General features: G+C 35.9%; 1 protein-coding gene across 3 annotated transcripts in view; it reads right to left on the reverse strand.

Annotated features, from left to right (window-relative positions):
- CDH12 (cadherin 12) overlaps nucleotides 1-13,434 on the reverse strand; it is a 540,002-nt gene extending 526,568 nt beyond the window's left edge. Inside the window, exon 1 of one of the 3 annotated variants that reach the window (XM_061449266.1) lies at nucleotides 12,956-13,434. The gene's annotated coding sequence lies outside the window, so the exon portion shown is untranslated. Of the gene's footprint in view, nucleotides 1-12,610; nucleotides 12,886-12,955 lie in introns of those variants that run through there. The other 2 variants (XM_061449262.1, XM_061449263.1) reach the window with 2 other exon arrangements.
- Nucleotides 13,435-23,466: the final 10,032 nt, after the last annotated feature.

Here is a 23,466-nt window from a genome sequence, read left to right on the forward strand (position 1 = left end):
AACTAAGGCCTAGTACCTCTACCAAGCTCTTAAACTTCTACAGCTTAGTCTGAAGTGTCACTTGTCCTTCTGTAAGTCTTGATTTGATAGAATGAATACTGCATAAATTAGAGGTGAAAACCTCTATAAAGAAGATGGATAAACACAGCTTTACCCATTATTAAGTTTACAAGCCATAGATAAAACATACCTTAGGGGCTGAAATCTTATGCACAAAATGTGGAGTTAGGAAGTAGTGAAAAAGACAGTTTAGGAATGTTCAAAATACAAGAATTTGCTTTTGAAGGCTTTCAGATTTTCAGAGGAAAAAACACAAAAAACACAAAACCAAAGTAAATTACAATTTTAACCAAAATACTCATTTGGAATATCTCCCTGATGTCATATGGTAGGGGGAGTTAAAGATTTATACTATCTTTCTCTTCCTTTAATGGGTCTTCTATTTGCTTCTATTTACTGTAGTGTCAAAAATAAGCTGATTCACATAAGTTAATTTATATTACTTACATCATTAGCTGCGTAGCCTCTTACATTACATTAAAAAAAAAAAAGTAAATTAAAGTAAAATGATATAGTGACAACAGTCATCAGAAAACCACTACTGCTACTGAAATATGGCCAAATTTTTCTCTTATCCATTCCTTTTCAAGATACCATGGTAACAAGTTTTTCTTGTTAAATTATATCTGAAGCAGAAATTTAGAGTGTCCTTGTAATTTGGAATGAACTGGACAAGAAAGACCCATATTGTAATTCTAAACTAAGTTCACAGAAGTTTGAAAAGTACTTTCTTTATAGAGGTAAAAAACATGATATAAAGCAAATTCCAGGAGAAGCTGTGAGAGGAAGTTTGGGTTTTTTTTCTGTCAAGTGTTCTCTCTCACAGTGTATCTAATGATCTTCTTAATACTCATGACAGGGCTAAATTTATGTTTCTATGGGTATTTAGGTAAGACATAAGCAAGAAGTGGTTGATAGCTTCCAAACAAAAAGCTTTTCACTTGACATAAAAAGAACCATTTTCTACATGGCATTGCTTCTCCTCTAGGTTCAGTCTCTATATGAGAGTTTAACTTAAGTCCTAAAGAAAGATCTAGACTCTTAGCTCCTATTCAAGAATTAGAATGCAACAGAAGGAAGTTATGGCCCTTAAATCCTCTTGAGGATTTTAGTTTTCCATTTAAAATATCAAGACATAAACAAGAATCCTAACTCTATCCTCTCAAAGATGATGAAGAGAATAATTACTTAAGTACGTATTCTCACTGCATATTTTCATATACCAAATAAAATAGGTCACAAATTCCTATGTAGATATTTTGTCATGGTGAAATTCACAATTTCTTCTTTCCGGGAATGGATTCCACTAGTCTATATGCAAAACAGCAACAGAACCAACAATTTCTTTCAGGCCATCTTTTTCACCGCACTGTTTTCAGTTTAAAAATATAAGGACGTAGTGGTACAAAAATGTCACAACAAAATGGAAAAATCCCATGGGTTTTTTTGCACTGTACCTGGCAGACAACTTAATCTACAATTCTCAGCATTACCAGAAACTTTGAAATCTTAAAATGTTAAGCCTTTATGTTTCATTACAAAAATTATTCTGCTGTAAAATTACTATGTAATAGTTACAACTACGGTTATGTTTGAATGACAATATTTGCTTTGCTTACAAAAAGTGCCCATTGTTCATGTTTTCCCTGGTATTAGTCTGCAGTGTTTGAAAGATAGGTCACTGTATTCAGAATATGAACTAATTCTGAATGTTTCTTAGATATGATCAAAACATCAGAAATTTTTGGTACATTTATCACTGGAAATGAGAGCTAGGAAGGAGGGAGCAAGACCTTTGATTTTGGTTTTGCAAATGGTAGGTTTGAATATCCTTTCAAATTTCAGTAAGCCCTATATGCTTAAGGAGGAAAAACACCTGAGAGACGTAAGATTACATGACTTCAAGCTTCCGAACACAGGAATACAATATTGAACCTCAAAAATCATTATACTGTTGATGCAAGAGAAGGGAAAAGTAGGAAAACCTTTTTCTATTAATGCTTCAGGCAACTACCACAAGGGACTTGCGAGTCCTAAATTTGCTGCTACTCTCAGCAAATAAAAATACACAAAGCTTTTCAGACTTTTAAGGCAGTAAACATTTCAAAAGCCATTTTTCACTGTTTTACTGTGCGTAGATACCACTAAGCAGCTGGGAAATCTAATTTAGGTTTGAAATCTACTTACAGTTTTGAGATCCTTGGCACTATTTCTGGGGGAGTCCTTGTATAATGCTTTTAGACTAGAATAAAAAAATTACATAATGAAAGCCAAATATATAGTAAGGTAATGAAATCACACATTTATTGTAAGTGCCCATCTTTTCCCCTTATTCCATGCCTAGCAGGTCAACACAGCAATATTATTTTAATCATATAAAATTCTATTTCTAATGTCTGATTTAAGCAACCAACCACCTCCACAGTATTAGAACTACTTAGGAAATGTAGGGGTTTTGTGTAGGTGGATGAGAAATTAAGTCAAAAGGGTTTTTAAAAAAAGCGTGGTTTTAGGTATTTCATCACTACTTGACAGTGTTGACTGTGGTTGTATTTGTTATTGTCTAGAAGCAGAGAAAGTGGGAAAAAGCAATGTTAACAAGTGGTTTCCATTTGGATTTTTCACTACCAGTGCTTTTCCTTAGAAGACTCTGTGAACTATGTGCAACTCTTCTCTCCCCTTAGCAACAGAAGCTATTGGAGAACGTTTAGATTCATCTATGACAGAGCTTAATTCACTTGAATATTATTATTTCTTACAGGGATTTCTTCTTTATCAAGGTTACATGTGTAGCTGGTAGAAAACAAAGTTCGTTTTGTTTTTTTTTTTTTATTTCCCCAGGTCTTATATCTCTGATTAAGAAAATATAAGGAAACTATTCCTCTGCCTAGTCATATTTTAGCTGTAATATATATTAACTAGGACTGGTTTATGTTTAGGAAGGTTTAGTGCTAGTGAGGTTTATGACAGATTTATTGGAAATGTATAACAAGATTCAGTGTTTGCCAGCAGCCGGACCAGTGAGCAGCCTCATGGTCACTGAGTATAAATGCAGTGGTAGCCAAGGAAACCTAGATCATCCCTCAAAATCAGAAGTAAAAATAAATGTAAGAGCATTTTACTAGCATTTACAAGCACATTCAAAATTTCGCTTCTTATCACTTACACTGCTGAGTTGTTGCTCCTAAGGACAATCCTTCAGAATAAATAACAGTATTACAGTAATGGAAGAAGAAATTATTATGTTGGTACTTGTAGTGTATCCACAACTAGAAAACATGTCCTTTTTCTCCACTTCCCAATGTAGCTACCAGCCTGAGTCCCTCCTGTGAGACTGCTACAGTCAGTTCAAAAGTATTGATATGTTTCCTTCCTGCTGGAAATTGCTTCACCTTCATGTTAGAGACTCAAGCTGAGAGGAAAAAAAAAATCATAAGGCACTTGACTTGCAAATAATCTCTCACAGCAGGTCAGGGTCAGCTAACTTTCCTTGCCAAAAAAAGAAAAAAGTGAGAAGCAAGAGGCAGGGAGAGACAGATCTGATTTCTGCTAATGTCCAGCCCGTCTGCTCAGCCAGATGGCCAACTGAATCACAAGAGGAAGGTGTCACAGTCACAGAGAAACCTGAGCCTTTCGTGATTTATCATACTCTAGTTAAAATAATAATTCAACAGCAGCCAACAGAACCCTAAAGGCTTTGTGTACTGGCATGCCAAGCTTTCCTGTAATCACTGTGATATCTCCAGGAACAAGGGGTGGCATGAATCATTATTTAGATGTGATAACATGACCCCTACAAACATTGGGGGATAATGGGCAAGTCTGCACTCTGCAAATCGAATCACACCATGATCCATCATTAACCTAAGTGAGTTATTGCTTTATTGAAGTAGCCCTGTAGACAAATAGGTCACAGTCTATTTAAAAGCCAAGAGATTTGTTAATGCTCTATGGACTTACATTCTATTAGAACATTCAGCCTGATAATAATTGAGACTGTAAATATGCTTTTAATGATAGGTAGGAAAAAAAGGAAGAACTTCAGATTTACAGGAATAATTTTAGAATGTTCCACTGAAACATTCTTATTTACACATATAGAGAAAAGTATGCTTATATGTGTCTCAAGTTTAATCTTAAGGAAGAGTGACTAATTTCAAATTGTTTTATTCCTCACAAACTTTTATAGTGCAAGACCTTGGGACTGTGTGAAAATTAACACACTTCCAGTTAATATGAATCAGCGCTACATGACAAATTAATATTGCCCTTCAGAATTCAGCTTAGGAGGTTTTCAACATTTAGCCATTTAATTGCTACTTTAGGAACTCTGGATTTTGCATAGACATAAGTTCAGGAGTTAATACCAGTTCTGCACTGTTTCATCTGGATAATAGGACTGAGCTTCAGAATCATTTAAGACAAACCGGTCAAAAGATTTCTCCCTTTTACTGCACCCTGGCAGCTTTATTCAATTGTGGTTGCAACCAGGAATTGTGGGCACCATCCTTCAAGACTGCTAATCATAAATGAAGGAATTATATTCCTCCTAAGTTTCCTGAAATAAAGTTTAAATCAATATTATTTTTTTCACAAAAAAAACCAATTTTTATTGTTACTGATATGAAGCTTATAGCAATTCTTTGCAAAAAGGTGAATAATAAATGAATCTATTACACAAATCACTATACACTAACAAACCAGTTTTGCCTGACAAAGGTAATAATGGGTTTAACAGCTGACAAGAAGACATTTTCTCCAGGAACTGCATAGGTAATTTGGGAGGGGCATATGCAGCAGAACTTGCTAAATAGTGGAGAAACTGGTAATCCCTACACCTGAAAGCACTTTTACTTGCTACTAGGAAGCACAGCTGGTTTGCTTCCACTTCCTTCACTTTCACCTTGCAAAATTAAAAAAAATATCTATGACTACCTCCTGTATGACTCTGTTATACAGCTGCTCTCAGTATATGTAGTGTTTTAAAGGAATCTGTCTTGCACTTTTTGTAAGTTCCAGGGCATCTACACAGAATAACTTTGATTACATTTCTAAGATGTATCACAATAACTTACTAAATATTACTATACATGCTGTTTTGTTAATTTCTTTGTTGGGGCATATTTTGCTTTTCACGTATTCAAACTGTATACTTATCTCCTTCATATTTCCTCAAGACCCTTTGAGGCTTCTACCTGCTGAACTGAAATTCACAATGGCATACTGCTTTTACTGGCAAGAGCCTGAGTATAAACGTAGTCTTTTTTTTTTTTTTATCTTCCAGTCATGGTTTCAGGAAGGATAGATATTCATGCTTAAACAACTCAGTTCACTCTACAGCTCTGGAACCAAACCAAATAGTTTTCCTGTGCATAATAATGAAGTCCCCATTAACCACATACAGCTTTACTTAAGTGTCTAACATACAGTAAAACTGCTGTATTAGATGGTTCTCTGACTCTGAATTCTGTCTTACACCTGTATTTCTGGAACCTACCTGTGATCAAATATGATTTTCTATAACATTTAAATAGCATGCCAATATTAAAAGGCAGAAATTGTTTACCCTTAAACAGTTAGGACTGTATGCAGGCCACTGATGAGTTTTCCTGATGTCTATTTGATTTAGTAATTGAACAAAAATGCATTCTCCTAGTGTAAGGAGGCAGCTGATAAATTAGAGAAGAGCATACAGAAATCAACTGCTTATGACAAAACTTAGAAATACAGGACAAAAAAGGCTGCTATCTATTCTTTGATCACCATCTCTCTCTGTCACAGCCAAGCAGCAAATGATGCTGATACTTTGTCTCCTGGGCTATCTGGATGAGTACCCAGAACTTTAGCAAAAATTTGTTGTTGGATTTTTTTGTTTGGTTGGTTTGGTTGTTGTTTTTTTCCCATGGTGGTTTTGTTTCTTTGCTTTGGTTTTCTTGGTAGGGGTTTTATTCTGTGACTGGTTTTTGGATAGATTGAATTAGTCTCTACTCCTACCGCTGAGAACAGATGCCATGTTTCCCAGAAAAAAAATAAAGACTGAACAGCAATATTTCTATATGGTACATTTTCTGTAGATCTCATTCCTGTTTATATACACCCATTTATATACACCAGATATCCATCTGTATATGCAGTCAAGAACAATCTCTGGCCAACTTTGCTGCCAGTTTTCATGTGTTAGCAGAGTTCAGCTACTTCAACAAGTAAAAACGTTTCAGGATACAAAGACACAGCATGATAGTCTTTTGAAGTTTCACACAGTAAAATGGATTCTCACTAAGTGGTATGTAGTTGGATGTGTTTGTCTTTTAACAGATACTTGACAGACCATCTAGAAACAGGCACTGTCCTACCTATTTCTTTCTGCCTAGTTTAGGTGGTTATTGTATGTCTTATGCACCAGAGTGATATCCCTTTCTATAAGCACACATATTAAATTAAGTCCTTCAAACATCACGTGCATTTTAGTCACACAACAGCTTTTTTTAGACACACAGACTTGCTTTTTCATTCATCTCTCTGCTTCTGTGTGAAATTTCTTCTGACAGCAGGCTAAAAGCATGGATTTAGGCCTGAAGTAGATGATTACCTTCAGTGGTTAGAGAGAAACTATACATGATGGGAAGGTCAAAACTTTGACCTAAAATACAGCTTATAAATTTAGGAAGGGGAAAGACAGGTGGTAAGAAAACGGGAGGCTGCTTCACTTTCCTATAACAGCCAAACCAGGGGCAGATGTCAGACAGCAAAAATTTAGTAGGAGAATATGTTCTGACAAATGACACCTGAAGGAAAACGGTTAGACCCAGGTAACTGCTGGCTGTTGGTCCATTTCCAAGGAAATCCACAGTGCAGTTTCATGACTTTCTTAAATAGCACTAACCACAGATCTCAAAAGGAGCTTTACCAGCAGGTATGCAAGAGCATAGCAACAACATGGCAGCCATACTCTCTGCCTGGTTAAATGTCTGCTATTTGCCAATAACAAGCAGTACTACCTTTGTGACTGAGAGCTTCCAGTCAAGGTTAAGCCAGCTTTATTCCTGCTCTGTGCTCCCAAAGAGGGAAGGATCAACCAAAACTGAAGCCAATTTCTACAGGAATAAACAATTACTACTGGAATGCAACAAGAAAGGTGTTGATGAATCAAGTCTCTTGTACATGTTCAATGAGCTGTCTCTTCAGTGAATCACCCAGCTTTTTTTCTCTGACAAGGAACAGAATCAGGATTCTTTCCATCAATGCCAGGAAAGTCAAAACAAAGAGGTTGCATCTACCTTTAGCCAGGTTTATTTTCTCTTTTTCTATTTAAGTATTTCAAACCAAGAATGGATTTTAATACTATCATCATTTTCCTATCTACCATAATTATTTTTAATATGCAGCTCAATCCATCAGATCATAAACACATTCTCCATGTTACTTTGAAGTGTTTTCCTTTAGGTGAAGTAATTTTCAAGGTTCATCTCTAATTTGATGCAAGTCCCATCATATTTCATGCTGTTCTCAAAGTTTGCAGTGGTTTAAGACATAAAGTGACGTTGGGAGCTAAAATATAATAAGCACAGTTTATATCTAAATTTTGTTGTAGATAGTAAGAATCAATGTACTGAGACAAAACACAAGAAACAATGCAAAGCCAAACAAAATGTGAAGCAAAATATTTGTTACAAGATTTCAGAAAAGTATATAGCTATATCAAGCTATGACAAAGTTCACTTGATCTGTCAGGGAAATGCAACCCCTCCCTGGTACTTGGCAAAGCAGCTACTTCAGAATCCTTTACAATGGGTTTCATTGGATAAAAGAAAACAAATCAATCAGTAGAACAATAAATAGCAATGAAATTAGGAAAGGAGATCCAATAAAACAAAGTGCCCAAAACTGTGTTTTACTCGTTTCATTTGATAGCAATACTGGCTTTTCAGTAAAGAGAAATGATAAATATAGTATATCTCAGGAAAAAAAGTACTTTCTTTAGCAGAGAGCTTCGTAAAACCTTGCTGGTGGATATAGGAATTATCTCTTAATATCAGGCAGACTCTTAAGTGGCATCCTAAACAGAGACAAACTTAGCCATCTTAAATTCAGGTCTCTGAACAGCAATTTGTATTAATGAGGGATGACCGGATATGCACTCCTTTACCCTAGTTTCTACTCTGTGGAATCTAATAGTATCACAATACAAAATAACAAAAGTGAAAATACACCCCAACATGACTTCCACTACTGTCACATGACCACTTGTAGTTACATACAGCTCCTAAGTGTAGGCCAGTAAAAGTGAATATACTGAAGAAAATAACGTATCACAGACCCTACTCCTCCTCTCCCCATCTAAAACTTCCTTAAAAGTGAAATCTAGAGTGGAAAAGAAGGGGCAGGAGGCGGGACTGTTTTGGCATAAGATGTTATGTTGCAGTTCATCTAGTGAACAGTCAGTTGCCTAAGAAAAAGCATAAATCACATTATTTTTTCATAACACTGTTATAAAACATAAAACTTCAAACAACATCCCTTCCTAGTAGCATTTGCCTATTAAGTCGCTGTTGCCGCCATGCACCATAATTCATTTCCTTGCGACACCTGAAACTCAGTGCGCTATACAATCTCAAATTACATTCACCTTTTAAATGTCTCATAAATATGTCTGTTTCAAGGGTCTGTATAAACACATCCAAACTTTTGTATACATACAGATTCTTTAAGTGGAGCATCTACTTTTTAGTAATTCATTTTTGTGAGTGATTTAAAAGCAGAACAGTATTCAGCTTCATATAACAATTTTCACAATTAAGATCCCTGAAAGTGCTTTGCAAATGAATAGCCAACCAATATACTTACGCTGTAGGTAAATACATGTGGTTTGAAGTGGAGCAGATAAAAGCAGAAGTATTAGCTTCTTCTCTTAACACAGGAGTAGAAAAGTCACATTTAAAGTAAGATAAATCAAAGACACTGTGGAATCAGCATTAATTTTGTCTTGTTCTGTGTTTCTCTTCTGCTTCTTTTTGTTAACAGTGTTTAATTTACAGGTTTAAACCTATCAGCTGTCAGAAATGAATGACAATGTGAAAATAAGATTAAAATGTGGCTGGTTTACTCTGCAGCATACTGAGAAAAGTATCAGTGTATTTTCTTACTTCAAATGACATATATTAGATCTTCCAGAAATATTTTTCGTTATGTATTTACACTAAAATTTAATTGGCCATGTTTCTTTTCTAGACTTTCACAAAATGATAATTCTGCTGGAGTTGTTCAACAATTTGATTATCTTTACTTTTTTATTTACATAGTTCAGCATATACACAAACACACATATCACTGTCAATATTATGAAAAATATTGAGGAAACAGTTTGGTGTTTCTAAAAGAAGCAAATAGAATTGCTTAATAGAAATACATATAAATGATTATTTTTCAGAACCTCACAGCTGTGAATTAGACAACTAATCAAAAATGCAGGTTGCCATCACAAAATTATTTCACACTACACTCACATCTATACTAGTAACTATGTTATGTGGTATTGAAATATAAGCAATAGAGGCAAAGCTTTTCTCAAATTTTTAATATTGTTATTTAAAGATTGATAGACATTGTTAGAATCAGAAGCAGAATTCATGACCAAAATTCAGGTTTTAAGGTAAATATATCCAAACTTAAAACATATTCTGTTTCTTCATTGTAACAGCTTCAGGTAATTAGATTCAGAAAATAAGAACAGAGATGCAAAGGTCACATGCACTATTCTTATGATCTTTAAAAGCATAAAGATAAGCATAAGCAATATGTTCAAGAGCAAAAGGTATGATGTCCCCTTGGACAGACACTGTCATCTTCAGAATGATGTATGTGGCAAAAATCTTTTAATATACATTCAAGAAAGCCAGTATTTATGATAAGTTATGCCTAACAAGAACAAAGTGTTCCAAATAATAATGAGTCAATTAACTCATAGGAAACTATTAGCATTGAATTAGTTTTATAGTAGGCTGTAAAGAAAAGACCCACTCTTTACCAATGAGGTGGCTGCATGTCCTTCTGTGGTTGTACGTACAGCAGATACAAGTCCACGTACTCACCCCCTTGCCTGTGTGCTTCATTACAGAAAGACAGGGCAAGTTTTACCCTGACTTTATCCTCTCTGTCTTCCTGTAACACTGTGCACATGTGAATAGTTTATAAAGGGTGATGTGTGACTAATAGTTTCTTTGAGCATGTTAAAGACAATTCATCTGAGCTCTGGATGACTGTAAGAATGTTTGAAAATTTGATAATGATGTTTTGAACAGATACACTCTCTAATTCTGTGATAACTGATCATAATTAATTCAACAAAATGAATTAATTAAACACAACTTCTAAACCTTTTATAAAGCATTTATAACCACACCTTTAAGATAATGTTATAATAGTATCCAGACAAAATCAACAGACAGAAGCATCATGTGATTTTCATATTACACAGGTGTCAACAATTTCTGAAACATTCTTATGCAGAAAAGTATTTAAAATAATTTCAATACTGAAAAAGCTGTCAGCCTAAAAATTACTTAAGGAAACTCAATTTAGGAATTTGTTAGCCTATAAAATTTTTAAATCATCTCAATCACTGCTATTGAAATAATGGGATATTTAAGGTTGAAAGCAAGCAAAATAAGCATTTGTTTTCTGAATACTGATTACTAGTCATCTTTTACTTCAGAAGAACAAAACTCCAACTGATGGGTAGAAAATGAGAAATTGCATCTAGGAAGGCAACCATAACATTTATATTTGCTGTTCTGTTATCTATTCTATATTGTATGTCACTGCAGCAGAAATAGTATTTCTTCTTCTCTATTCAGAAAAAAGAAAAAAAAATACAAAGTATCAAAAGTATTTTAAGGGAATTCTTTCTACCTATCCTGAATAGAAAGGAAATTGTTGAAGATTATATTATCTCATCATATTATCTCTATGTGTTATAACATTCAGCACAGCAGGTAAAAAAATACCATAGAACTGACATTAAGAGCTGTTGGGGGGGGGGGGGGGTAAGGGGGGAGAGAGAGAGAAGGAAAGGGGAAGCAAATTAATCCAAATAAAGTGAACTTGAGGAAAAATGTCATATATATGATAGATGTGAGAAAGGCGAATAAATTACTTTTTAAAGAAGTCTTTTCAAACTAAAGCCTTTTCTTTCTTGCTTCCCCCCCAAAACGATCTGTTTTCTCTACCATCTCTAATAGGGACCCCAGCCTGAGCAAACAGCAACATCAGGTAATAAGTTTGATCACACAAGATGAAACCTTTGGTCGGTGTGCTGGTATGTTCTGGACCACTCAAATCAGTTTGGCAATTAACTGCTTCTGACTTCTGCAATGTAACCATCTGGCTTTCAGATCTGGGAAAATATTCTGCAAGAAGCCTTGAAACCTCTTAAAAACATGCTGTGATCAATGAAAGGTTTAATGATATGTTCAAGAGGATCCAAATAAAGATTTCTGAATTTCCTAAAAGCATGGTTTCATGGAAACATTTTTATCCCGATTTATTTTGTATTTGAAATGCAGTCATATACACAGCAAAAGGTACATTACCATAAGACCTACTTATTATTCCTGAATTGTTAAGCTTTTTGTGATTTATATTTGAACTTCAAAACAGAGAAAAAATTACCAGTAACCTCAACTGCTCATTGATGTTATTCACCAATAAAATAGTCTGCCTTCCTGTTTAGCTCTATACAGATAGTTGCAGATACAGAAAAAAAAAAAAAAAATCAGGCATCACTCACTCGGTGCACACAGAAATTAACACAAAGTCCATCACAACGACAATGCATTTTAAGAGGAATATTTAAAATGCAAGAAACATGTATCCTTCTTAATCTAGACTAAATAGTTGGAATTTAATACCAAACCCACAATGGCATTCACATTAAAAAATTATGTGAAATATTTATCAAGATAAGTACCTTCACATATTTCTGTTAGAGGCACACTTGCAGCATGATTTTATAATTCAGGGCTAAACTCACCATTAAAACGTTTGTTATAAAGATTACATATGTTCTACTGCTCATCACATGATGAGAAGTAGAATTCTAATTTGTAGAAGATCAATTTGAAACATTACAATAATAAATCACAGCTTTCATTTGAAAATCTTGCATGTCAGGGCTAAATTTTATTTCTCACCATTAAATTATTCCTGCAGTGCCCTTTTTTTTTGTTTTTCTTTTCAGGAGGAGGCTGCTCAGATACTTTCATAGTTGCTTCAAGTCCAATTCACTTCTTTCTTTTAATTGAACCCTACCACTTTAAAAGCCAATGCTGCAGATATTCACCCCATCCCATCCCCATATTCCTGCTTCCTCTCACACACATAAGACTGACTGCTTAGGAAATAAATAAAGAAATATGGCAAATACATTTTCAGCCCCACAAGTTTCAGCCCATCGCTTCTTTATTTTCTCTTTCAACTGGAACAGGTGCCCAATTTGGCAGGACGTAGTGGCACTGATCTCACTACCCCCCCAGGTCAGCAGCTTCACCCGTACCTGTGCATTTCGGAGCCGCTGCCCGACCTGGCAGAGTGCTGGACGTCTGCACAGCGGGGAGGGAAAGGTGCAGCTTCTTCCTCTCCCTTCGCTGCCCCCTCTTCCTTTAGGCACTGCGGACTTACACACTTTGTTTAGAACTTATTGAAGTTCTGCGATTCCAAACCGGGATGAGCAGGAAGAGGCTGCTGATCCACACGGCCAGGTTTCTCGCGTGTGCCCCCCGGCTCCTCCGTGGAGCCAGCATCATGTCGTGCAGTGCTTCAGGGCCCCACACCACAGCCCCAGCCACCGCCATGCAATCCCAATTCTCCTCCTTCCCCTCCCCAGAAAAGGCAGCCTTACCTGCTACATGAAGCTGCAGCAGCCTCAGCGAGATCAGCAGCAGCAACAGCAGTATGCACAGCAGCAATACCTCTTTCTCTGAATCACTGTAGCAACAAACTGCCCTTTCTCGTGTTCCCCTTCATTCACAAAGGATCTCGCAGGCAAGAAAGACAGGTAGAAACCGCTTTCTTACTGGAAGAGGTTGGCTCCCTTCTCAGAAACGACTGAATCCCTCTCTGTGGTTCCCTACACATTAACTCTTCAGATCAGTACTGCTCCTCAGCAGCAGCTTGAGCTGAACTGCAGCTGAGAGAGACTAGCCAATTGGTATTGAGGATTCCCTTTTTGTAACCCCCTCCCACAAACATATACAGTGTGCATTTGAAATTTTGTTAGTTGTGAAAAGTAGTTTTAACCCCTTGCTTAAAACGCACCCTATGCATTTGGAGCTCCAGATAAGCTGTCATTTTCTTTTTGCACTAAGAAAAACTCTGACCAAAATATCCCCACCTGGATTTTTTAAAGCTGGGTAACGTTCAGTGAGAAAACTAAAATATCTCAAACTGCTATCAGCTGACTGGGAAGATGATGTGTTTGCAATCTAGTAGATACAGCGTATGACAAAACCAACCAAACAAAAAAACCGAGAGCAACTACACCAACCTGTCATACAGATATAATTCTTGCCCCCCCCCCCCCCCCTTGTATTTCTGAGCACAAAATATGTCTGTACTACAATCAAACAAGAAAAAAGAACTTAAATAGTGGCATACACAGGCTCACGCAGTCACAATTACATGCCTAGAGAAGAGATTTTTCTTTGTGCCAGTGCTGAAATTTATTTAATGGATAAGGCTTTTTAATTTTATCAAAGATGTTGAATGCTGTGCATCTGAAGAAATAACTTTACTGTTAAACTCTCACAATAAATATGCCACCTTCTTGTTTTTGGTTGTTTTTTATTTGCAGGAAAGAACTGCTGTATAATAAGCTAGGTCTGTGTCCTGGGTTTAGCAGTAGCAGTCAATTTTTCTCCTTGGTAACTGGTGCAGCACTGTGCTTTGACTTCCAGCCTGGGATGGGGAGGAGGATCGAAAGAGTGCAACTCCCACAGATTGAGACAAGAACAGTCCAGCATCCAATGTACAACACAAATCACCACTGCTACCACCAACGACAACAATGATAAGAGAAAATAACAAGGGAAGAGAATACAATACCACCCACCGAGAAACGAGTTCGACCCAGAAGCCCCTGTCCTTCCGGGTAACTCCCAGTTACCCCCCAGGGCATGATGTGCTGTGGTATGGAATACCTCTTTGGCTAGCCTGGGTCAGGTGTCCTGTCTCTGCTTCCTCCCAGCTTCCCCTCCTCCCCGGCAGAGCATGAGCCTCACAAAGTCCTTGGTCAGAGTAAGCATCACTTAGCAACAACTGAAAACATCGGTATTATCAGCACTGTTCCCAGGCTGGAAGTCAAAACACAGCGCTGTACCAGCTACCAAGAAGGAGAAAAATTGACTGCTACTGCTAAACCCAGGACAGTATGAGAGCCTGTCTTTCTAACTTTAAAGCAAAAGGTATGCTACGTGCATTACTACAAAATAAAACATTTAAAAAGGACTTACATTAAATTTTGATCAAACTGGAAAAGATATAGAAATACAGAGGTAAGCCAGCCATGTAACCTTAATGCTGCCCCCTCAACATGGACAATGCAATCTTCATAGCATTTAAATATCCTAAAGTTTGTACTTGCAAATTAGATAGTCTGCCTAGTAAAACATTTCGTTTTCCTCAATATAGCTTATAAGAGTGCAATGCTATATATAAGGTAATAGTTGACAAAGTCAGGCAAATGAATTACAGATACATGAGTGGTTTCTAGAGTGTCAGCCAGCAACTTCATTAATTTTAGTCAAATAGGGAAACACAGCTAACTACACTGAAACACAAAGCAGCTATCACACAGTAGATGAGGCCTTCACCTCTGTCCATTCATCTTCACATGGCCAAAGCTGAAAATAAGTACCTCCTTCTGCATTACAAAGACAGTTCAGAAAGGTATAGCTTCTGGCTCATGGGCCATTTGCATCCTGTTAGGATAATTCATATGACCTGTAAGCTTAGTTTCAGCAGGTCTCTTTTCCAAAAGTAACTTGTGGAAGAAGGTACCGTGTACTGAGCTGTTCTGGTAGTGGCTGCAAAACCATTTTAAAACAGCTGTAAAACCATTCCCTCTCTGACTCTCAGAGTGATGCCAGTTCTGAGCATGGTACCTCCAACAGAAAAATCTGCCTGGTCCTAATTTTATCACTGAAGAAGCCTGGGAAAGTGACTATCAGTCTGCCCATGTGTGCTTTCAGATAAAGCCAGAGGGCATGCTGCAGAAAGTAGTAAGTATGCAGGATACATGCTGTAAGAAATAAACAGTATGCAGAATACCTAAAACATATCAACATTGTAAAGTCCAGAAGAACAAAACCCACTGCCAAATTGATTGTTCTACACAGACATACACACAGCCAACTACACTGTGAAAAAAGCCTTTTATTGCTGTCTAGTTGCAGGAGATAGGCAGGTTTTCCAGTATGGCTGAAAATCAAAGAACGACAGATGTTAAGGCTAAGCTATAACAAGCTAAGATTCGCTATCTTTGCCTATACTAAACACTTTCTGACAACTGGACACAAACTCTATGTAGCTCTGATACTTACTGACTTTGCATTAACTATAATCACATTTCTAGGATTACGTGAAAAGAGGGTGGGCGTCTCCTCTCTCAGAGATCTTGGAACCTACCATATAGCTAAAGAAGCCTGACAAAACCAAAACCTCCTCACAGCGAGTACCAACACCATCAAGAAGAAATACTCTAATAACAGTCATAGGGGAATGATCTCCAAAGTTGTTCAGCCCTCTCAGTCCAGCCACAATCTTGTCCAATAGTTTTTTCTTATCTCTTACAAATACATATACTAAATTAAAGAAGACAATGCATGGTTAACACTAATAATACATGAGCTTTTTATCAAAGTCCAGCTTCCTCAAAAAGGGCAGTTACTATGTTGTACATGAAAAAGCTGACAGTTAACCAGAAACAAACAAACAAACAATAAAACCCATGGCTGAGAGCTGTTTATACAGATTACCAAAGGCATTTGGTTGTCCTCTCACAGTGTTCTTCAAAAAGGTAACTAATGGAGTCCTGTCTTGGCATGGAGAAAGCCATGCATGTCATGACAGATTCAAGTAGCTCTTAGGGACTTAATAAATTGAACAATTTATTTCCCTGTCCATCATGTGAATAAGCCATGAAAATGTCCTCAAGTCCCCGTACTTTAGAAGTGTAGTGACTGAAGAAGAGTTTATGATATTCTATACTTCCAAGCACATCATCAGCAAGCATAATTTTCATTGTAGCTAATCCTATTAATTGGTGATAAGGAAAACGTTATTTAATTTTCTTTATGATAACACAGAGGTGGCTTTAAAATGTTCATTCTTTCTAGGTATTTCCTTAAAATGGAAAATAGCAATAATAAAGCTCATAAAACTGTCTGAAAAACCACTGAAACATTTAAAAGCTTGCTTTAAAATATTTTTTTAGCTTGATAGTTTAATTCAAAGTTTGCCAATTGAAAGTTCAAAAGAAATCCTAAAAAAACGGATCAGTATCATTTACATAGAAACACACAAGTCTTTGCAAAGCCACAAAGTTAAATTGCTAATTTTATGCTCCAAATTTTCTCTACTTAGCTGTCATAAAAAGTGTATGTGTGTTTTCAAATTCCATTTGATTCAAAAACATAAAAAACCCCACCAACACTGAAGTGTGAATAGTTCATTTCTTAGCCTCACTCTAAGGTGGAGATGGGGCTACTTTACTTAGGAAAGAACACTCATTAAACTTGAAAATGGTCCACAATAGAACTGAGGAAAATGCATCCAGAAGAACAGGATCTCCTCCTTTTTGAAAACGTCCTTGCATGTCAATAGAAGTAATCATGAGTGAATTCTGCCCCTGTAAATTATTTAAATACTGCTCTGGTTAACCTCTTGCTTTCTTTTGCTAAACGCTCAGTCTTCCTAGGATCCTTTGAAGACCTGTGTTAAGAAGACGCAGGATGGACAAATACCCATTACGGGGTCTAAAAGAAATACTTCCCACTCTAGACAAAATACAGTCTGAGGCTTTTAGCCTTACAGCTTAATGGAAGCATTTATGTGAATAACTGAGTTTATTTATGCAGAGACTTATTCACCTGACTTGTAGGTGACAGAAATTAAGGTTTAGCAATTTCTATGGAGAATCCACTCATCTACAGTGTCAAGCTAGGCCCAAACACTGACTATTATAGGCAAAAAAGATCTCAGATTTCACTGGTGAGCCTTCTAAATCAATTATATATTTACATATATAAGATCATGCAAACAGTCTTTGCCTGAGATTTTCCTTTCTTTGTGGGGCAACCTTATTTTAGACAAGATTAGGAGACAACTTACTTTTATTGGTATACTTACTAGCAACCTTCATGATGTGTAATTTCTGAAACTTCTGCAATTAGACCTACTTAAATTTAAATCAGTACATTACATTAATAAAGTTCTAACCTACCTCTCAAGTGTTGACCTTTCTTGTTCATCCGTCACTCATGTAATCATCAGACTTCTGCTTTTACTGGAGTTACTATTGCACATTGTTATGGTGACACCTAGAGAAACCAACCAGAGATCCAGCATTACTGTAGGTAAGATTGCAGACAAAGTCAGAGAGAAAGGTGTCACTTTCCAGCTGATGTCCAATCTGTCCCTAGAAACCTCCAGGGACAGAGAATTCACAGTCTCAACCAATGTCCTCAACATTTTAGCTAGGTTTACAAGTGAAAAATTTTGCAGGTGATTAACTTAAAACTGTCTGGTTGAATTCTAAGTCCTCTGGGCTTTGCTTTACATACACTGCAGGTTTAGTATAATGTGGATTATTCTCTTCCTTTTTGCTATGATATTTCATATCATGCAGATATGCATATGAAATATAGATATATCATGTCTAACAATCCCCAGCCTTCCAGTTCTCTTCACAAGACTTTTTGCTTGCTGGATTCTGATCATTCTTTTTGCTCTGCTCTTTTCTCTATGCAACATATTTCCTGTTTACTAAAATTAAATGCCTAATACTGCATACTACACGGCTGCTCTGCTCAGTGCTGGTGAGGAACATCCTGAGGATTATTAGGTATGTAAAGCCTTCAAGCTTGAGCATTGCCTTTATGCAGGGCCAGTGCTATTCTTTTCTCTGTCATGCTGTTATTCTAATAATCAGTCTCTTCTCCAAATAACTTGCATTTTAAATAAAAAATGAGACAAAATTCTTGGATGCAATCAGTGCAGCAGCACACTACGAATGTAGTTGTCCAGGCATGACTGTTTATTAGTCATTGGTGTCACAGGAAATGAGAGACAAAACAGTATGCAATAGTGTTTGTAGAAGGCATTTTGAACTTCTCATAATTCTTACTACATCCTTCCTCAAAGCTTTCATCTTGCCATTGTCATTGTCACTTTGTCTCTGCCAAACTGCCTACTTTCCGCAATGTCTGAAAGTCCACAAACTATAGGTTTTTTTATCTGCCTACCCACTAGATTTTTAAGACACAAAACCTAACCTGCATCACAATTAATTTGTAAACTATTTAATTTAAAATATCTATTTACTTTTTTTCAACTTTGTAATTTATACCGTTTCTTGGAATGTGCTCTGTGGATTTGTTGATTTTTTACTCTTGTATTTTAGAAATGATATAAGCACTGGTAAGAAAGGGAGAGTAGATTTCACCAGCTGAATCATTTTCTTTGCTGGTGATTCCAGCACTAGGTCCCACTTTGCCTGGTCTATTGCTGAAAACACAAATCAAAGCATCAGGACACTCTTCCTGAATCCTTCTATTGAGACTTATCTCCATATAATACCCGCCTACTAATACAGTTAGTTTTGCTCTCTATCACCATCATCATCAACACACATAAATGACTACTCATCTAATTTTTTGGTAAAACAGTCATGTTCTAATGCATTCAATAAGCCAGAAACAATCATATAGCTAAATCATACAGTTATGATGTTTGTCAAATTGTTGTTAGCTAAAGTCATTCATCAACACTCTCTATGTATGAACTTACTTAGTAGCAGTAGTACCAAATGGGTTAAGAACATCAGAGGGACTGCAAAGACTATTGTAGTTTTTAAGAAATATGAACAAAGTTATGTCAGTAGCATAGATGAGAACTATGTAGTTATCACAGAAAGGAAATCAGCCCTAAGGTACATATGTGGTATTTAATAAAATAGTTAATAATTTTTTTTTAGCATCTACATGGACTTTGATTTAAAATAATGTATTAGATTGACTTACACTTCCTAAATATAAGTTTTCCATATTATGCATTTTGACAGTATTGTTGAAACTGTTGTGCTTGAGCAAGTTATCATTGTTTTCTTCTGGGTTAAGTACATCTCCATAAATTGTTATCACTAAACCTAGAATCTTGCAATCTTTTTCACAGGAGTGCAATTGTAAATACATACATATTAATGTCATCCAATTTTAGTCATTTCTTATTTTACTGCATCCCTAACAAGACAGTGAATTTATTTCACTGAGAGGTAAATTTATTTTCCTGCAACTCAGAAACTCTTTGCAAATCCCAGTACAATACCTCTCTAAACAATAGACATTATCTTTAAAACAATGTTGCATTTTTGTTGTTTTAATTTCTAAGGCAACTGTTGAAAAGATATTGCTGTGGATTTTATGTACTTACCTAGATAATACATACAGGCAAAGATACAACTAATTTCTCTCAAGAAACACAATAAACTCAACTGTTTCCAAATAAAAAGCAGTTATTTACACTTGTTAAAGTGTGAGCCCGTGTAGGCTATGATTGCACCTATGTACTTAAGAGCCTTCATCTCCATTGCGTTCAATGCTAGTACTTCACACTTGAATAACGATTTTATATGCGTAGATCTTAAATTAGTTTTCATAACAGCAGCAGCAGCAGAACTATTTTCACAAGGCATTAAAAAAGAAAAAAAAAGAAAATCAAGGAAATTCTTTCTATTGACAAAGTATATTTAAGTGTTAAAATACCGAACCAGAAGGAACAGGGAGGCAGAGAATCAACCCTCTGATTTATCACTGTGTAGATCTTCTTAAAAAATTCATAGCATGTACTTGTTTGCAAGTCCTCTAAAAAAGAGCAGCATGAATTTCATATGTGCTTATCTAGTGTTTTAGTATCTGCTGATGAAACTGGATGCAATTATTATGACCTCAAAAATCAACACACTGTTTTACAAGTTTCTTGCAACTTTTAACAAGTCCCCTCATTTGCGTATCTTGGTACACTAATGTGTGAAATGCGAATACAGACACTTTCATCGAGATAAGAACTATTCTGAGAGAAGACATGTTTCATAGTTAAGTATTAGGTACAGGGGCACTGAAAGGTGCCACATAATTCCCAACCAACCGAATTCTTTTCCCTGGCAGTCAACTCGGTAAAAACCAATTGAGCCTGAGCATATCTGCACTGGGATGAAGTGCTGCCTAGTGGTATTCTGGCATTCTGTTCAAAGGGCAGCAATTTCAAATGAATTCCTACTTCCTCTAGTTTATTCACATCCAGTTTATGCTCTAACATCAGTCAGCCTGAACAGGAGAGTGCCCTACACTTTACTTCCATGGTATACCTCTACATCACCCTGAAATTCATTACCCTCTCTTCCTAAGGCTTTTGGAAGTGTCAAGATTTATTAGTTACTGAATAAGTGAATACAGTGCATAGCATAGTAGTATTTCATTCGGTATTCTCCACAAACATGCCTGAGAAACATCAAGGGACCTCCAACCCCTGTGTTCACAAAACATGCTAGCAGTCTGCAAAGCATCTATTAGTTGGAAATTATTTCTTTGATTCTGTACCTTGTTGACTACTGATGTACATAAGCTAGTGCATCCATCTATCTTGCTGAAAATTCGCTACTACTGCTAGATAAAAAAAAGGTAGTAGATTGGAAGTAAAAGCAAAATTCACAAGTGGTCTTTCACAGTCCCTGACAAAAATAAATAATGAATATTTATAAGGCTTAGAACAGACCCAAATTAATATTACAGAAAGCAGGAATGGAAACAATTATCTACTGTTCAGCTTAAACTGTGTGCTTATAGTATCTCAGTAAGTGCAGATTGTTATCTCTAAACATACATATCTACATTTTGAAAATGCTTTATGGAATTTGTTTCAATAACCTTTCAATGTAAATTTTGTACATTTACATAGAACGTTTACTCCAGCTTACAAGTGCATTAGAAGAAAAGCACTGAAAAATAAAATGGAACAAAAATTCTGCAAATGTCTTATACAGACATGGTATAGATGAATGTTGCAACATGAAAAATACATCTGTCTATAGAAGATCACTGAAAGTACTATTATGAGCCACAGATAGGAAACTACACATTTTTTTAGTTCTGCATATGACTAAGAAAGCAAAAATACACATGGGATTCTCTTTGTTTCCAAAATGCTACATGCTGTCCTTCTCACCCTTGTTCTTTCTTTCTCCACACATACTAAAGAAACAGAAGAAACAATCTGCTGCCTGTCTCACACACTAGGAAATAGTCTTCCATACTATTTTTTAATTGAAAGTGGGATTTTTTAATTTTTTTTTTTAATTTCTCATATTTTTCAGCAGTTTACCTGTTTGAATACAAATGAGGGAGGCTTCATTCAGGACAAAAATTTAATCCCCAGGGCAAATAAAATAAAACAAAACTAAAGGGAATGGAAAGCAATACCATTTAAAATGCAGAAATATGTATCAGTTTTGCTTCTTTACTTAGAAAGCTTTGATTTTGATTGCACTACAACTGCAAAACATTAAGAATAACTCAACTAAATCAAGTGTATAGAGCTGAATAGAGTACACTTTTGATCTTTAAAAGGCAATTTACATTAAATCATAATACATATATAAGCCTACAAACTACAATGTACTACAGCACATAAGTGACGTCTTTTAATTAACTACTTATCTTAAAACCGTTTATAAGTTGCTGTTACATCCAAAGCATAATTTCCTGTCCTTAAGTCTTACATTGCAATTTTCATGCTCTCTACTTATTCTAAGTAAGTATGCGAGAAAAAAATCCTCATTAAATTAGATATCTAAGACAAAATCCTACTGTCGTGATGCTCTTAGTGTTTTAATGAAGTTTGAGGCTGAGAAAAATCTGGAGAATATAGTTGACAGAAATTCTTAGATATATCCTTCTCGTAAAACGTGTATAATTTGTGATATCATGCTGATTTGGGGCTTTCACTATGCACTTCACAGGATTTGGAGATACACAATCAAATAAAAAAGCCTATCAAGATTTGGATGAGCAATACCATCCTGAAAAAATGATGGCAGCTGAAGAAGCAAGACTTATGTCTCTCTGCAGAAAGAGGGTAGATTCTGCTACACACCTAGTCCAAGATGCACATAAAGGCTCACTAGGGACTATATATCAATCAGATATCCTTTATTTCTAAGACAGAAGAAGTACAGTAGCTCTTGAGCAGGTTCTGGTTTTGTTTTATTACTCTCAGTAGAAGTATGTCTTTAACTTTGAAAAATGGAAGCATAAAGAAGCTATTATCAATATGAATAAGCTAACAACACCACTGCAAGCATGTAGTAAACAGGCATAAATGGATATACAAACAGTAAAATTACACATAAATCTCACAGAGAAGGATTTTAAAAACTTTTGATTTAGGTAAGCAGCGGTGCCTCTTCAAACTATCAAAACTATTAATCGCCAGAAAAATACTCAGCTACTGAAAGAATCTCTTCCTCTGTACTCACTGCCTCTCTTTTAGGACTGCAAAGAAAACTACCCTACTCCTCAAAAAGAAAGGATTAAAAGGGGTATTCTGGCATAGAGCTTTTCTATACAAGAAATGGCAGAAGTATTTTGGAAATATCTTGCTGGCTAGAGATGTGAGACAGACACATTCCAAAAATATTTGACTGAATATAAAAAAAAACATGGAGAGAAAACAACAGCAGATGTCATAAGCCTGACCATCAATGAATAAAATAATACTAACTTAAGATGGACAGAATGCATGTCCATTGGTATCCCACTGAAATTACTGCAGAAGAGAACACTTACATCAGATTATTTACCTCCACAGGAATTTGTTTCAGAACTGAACACTCAATAAAACAGTACATTTGATTTCTCCTATATAATAAAAAATGATGGGATTTTCTGCTATTCCTAGGCTCCACAGTTAGTACAGCTGATTAGGCAACTAGAAGTGATATGCAAATGAATCTATTCAACTCCTACCATATGCCAAAACCAGCTCAAAAATTAAAACCTGAAAGATATGCTCAGATTTTAGAGATGATCCAGACAGAACTATATGAAGAAAGTAAATAGTTCGGTATATTTGCATCAAAAA

Source organism: Pezoporus flaviventris, unplaced genomic scaffold (genome assembly GCF_033815535.1).
Source record: "Pezoporus flaviventris isolate CSIRO_AGI_PZ_B2104156 unplaced genomic scaffold, CSIRO_AGI_Pfla_v1 ptg000007l, whole genome shotgun sequence".
NCBI lineage: Eukaryota > Metazoa > Chordata > Aves > Psittaciformes > Psittacidae > Pezoporus > Pezoporus flaviventris.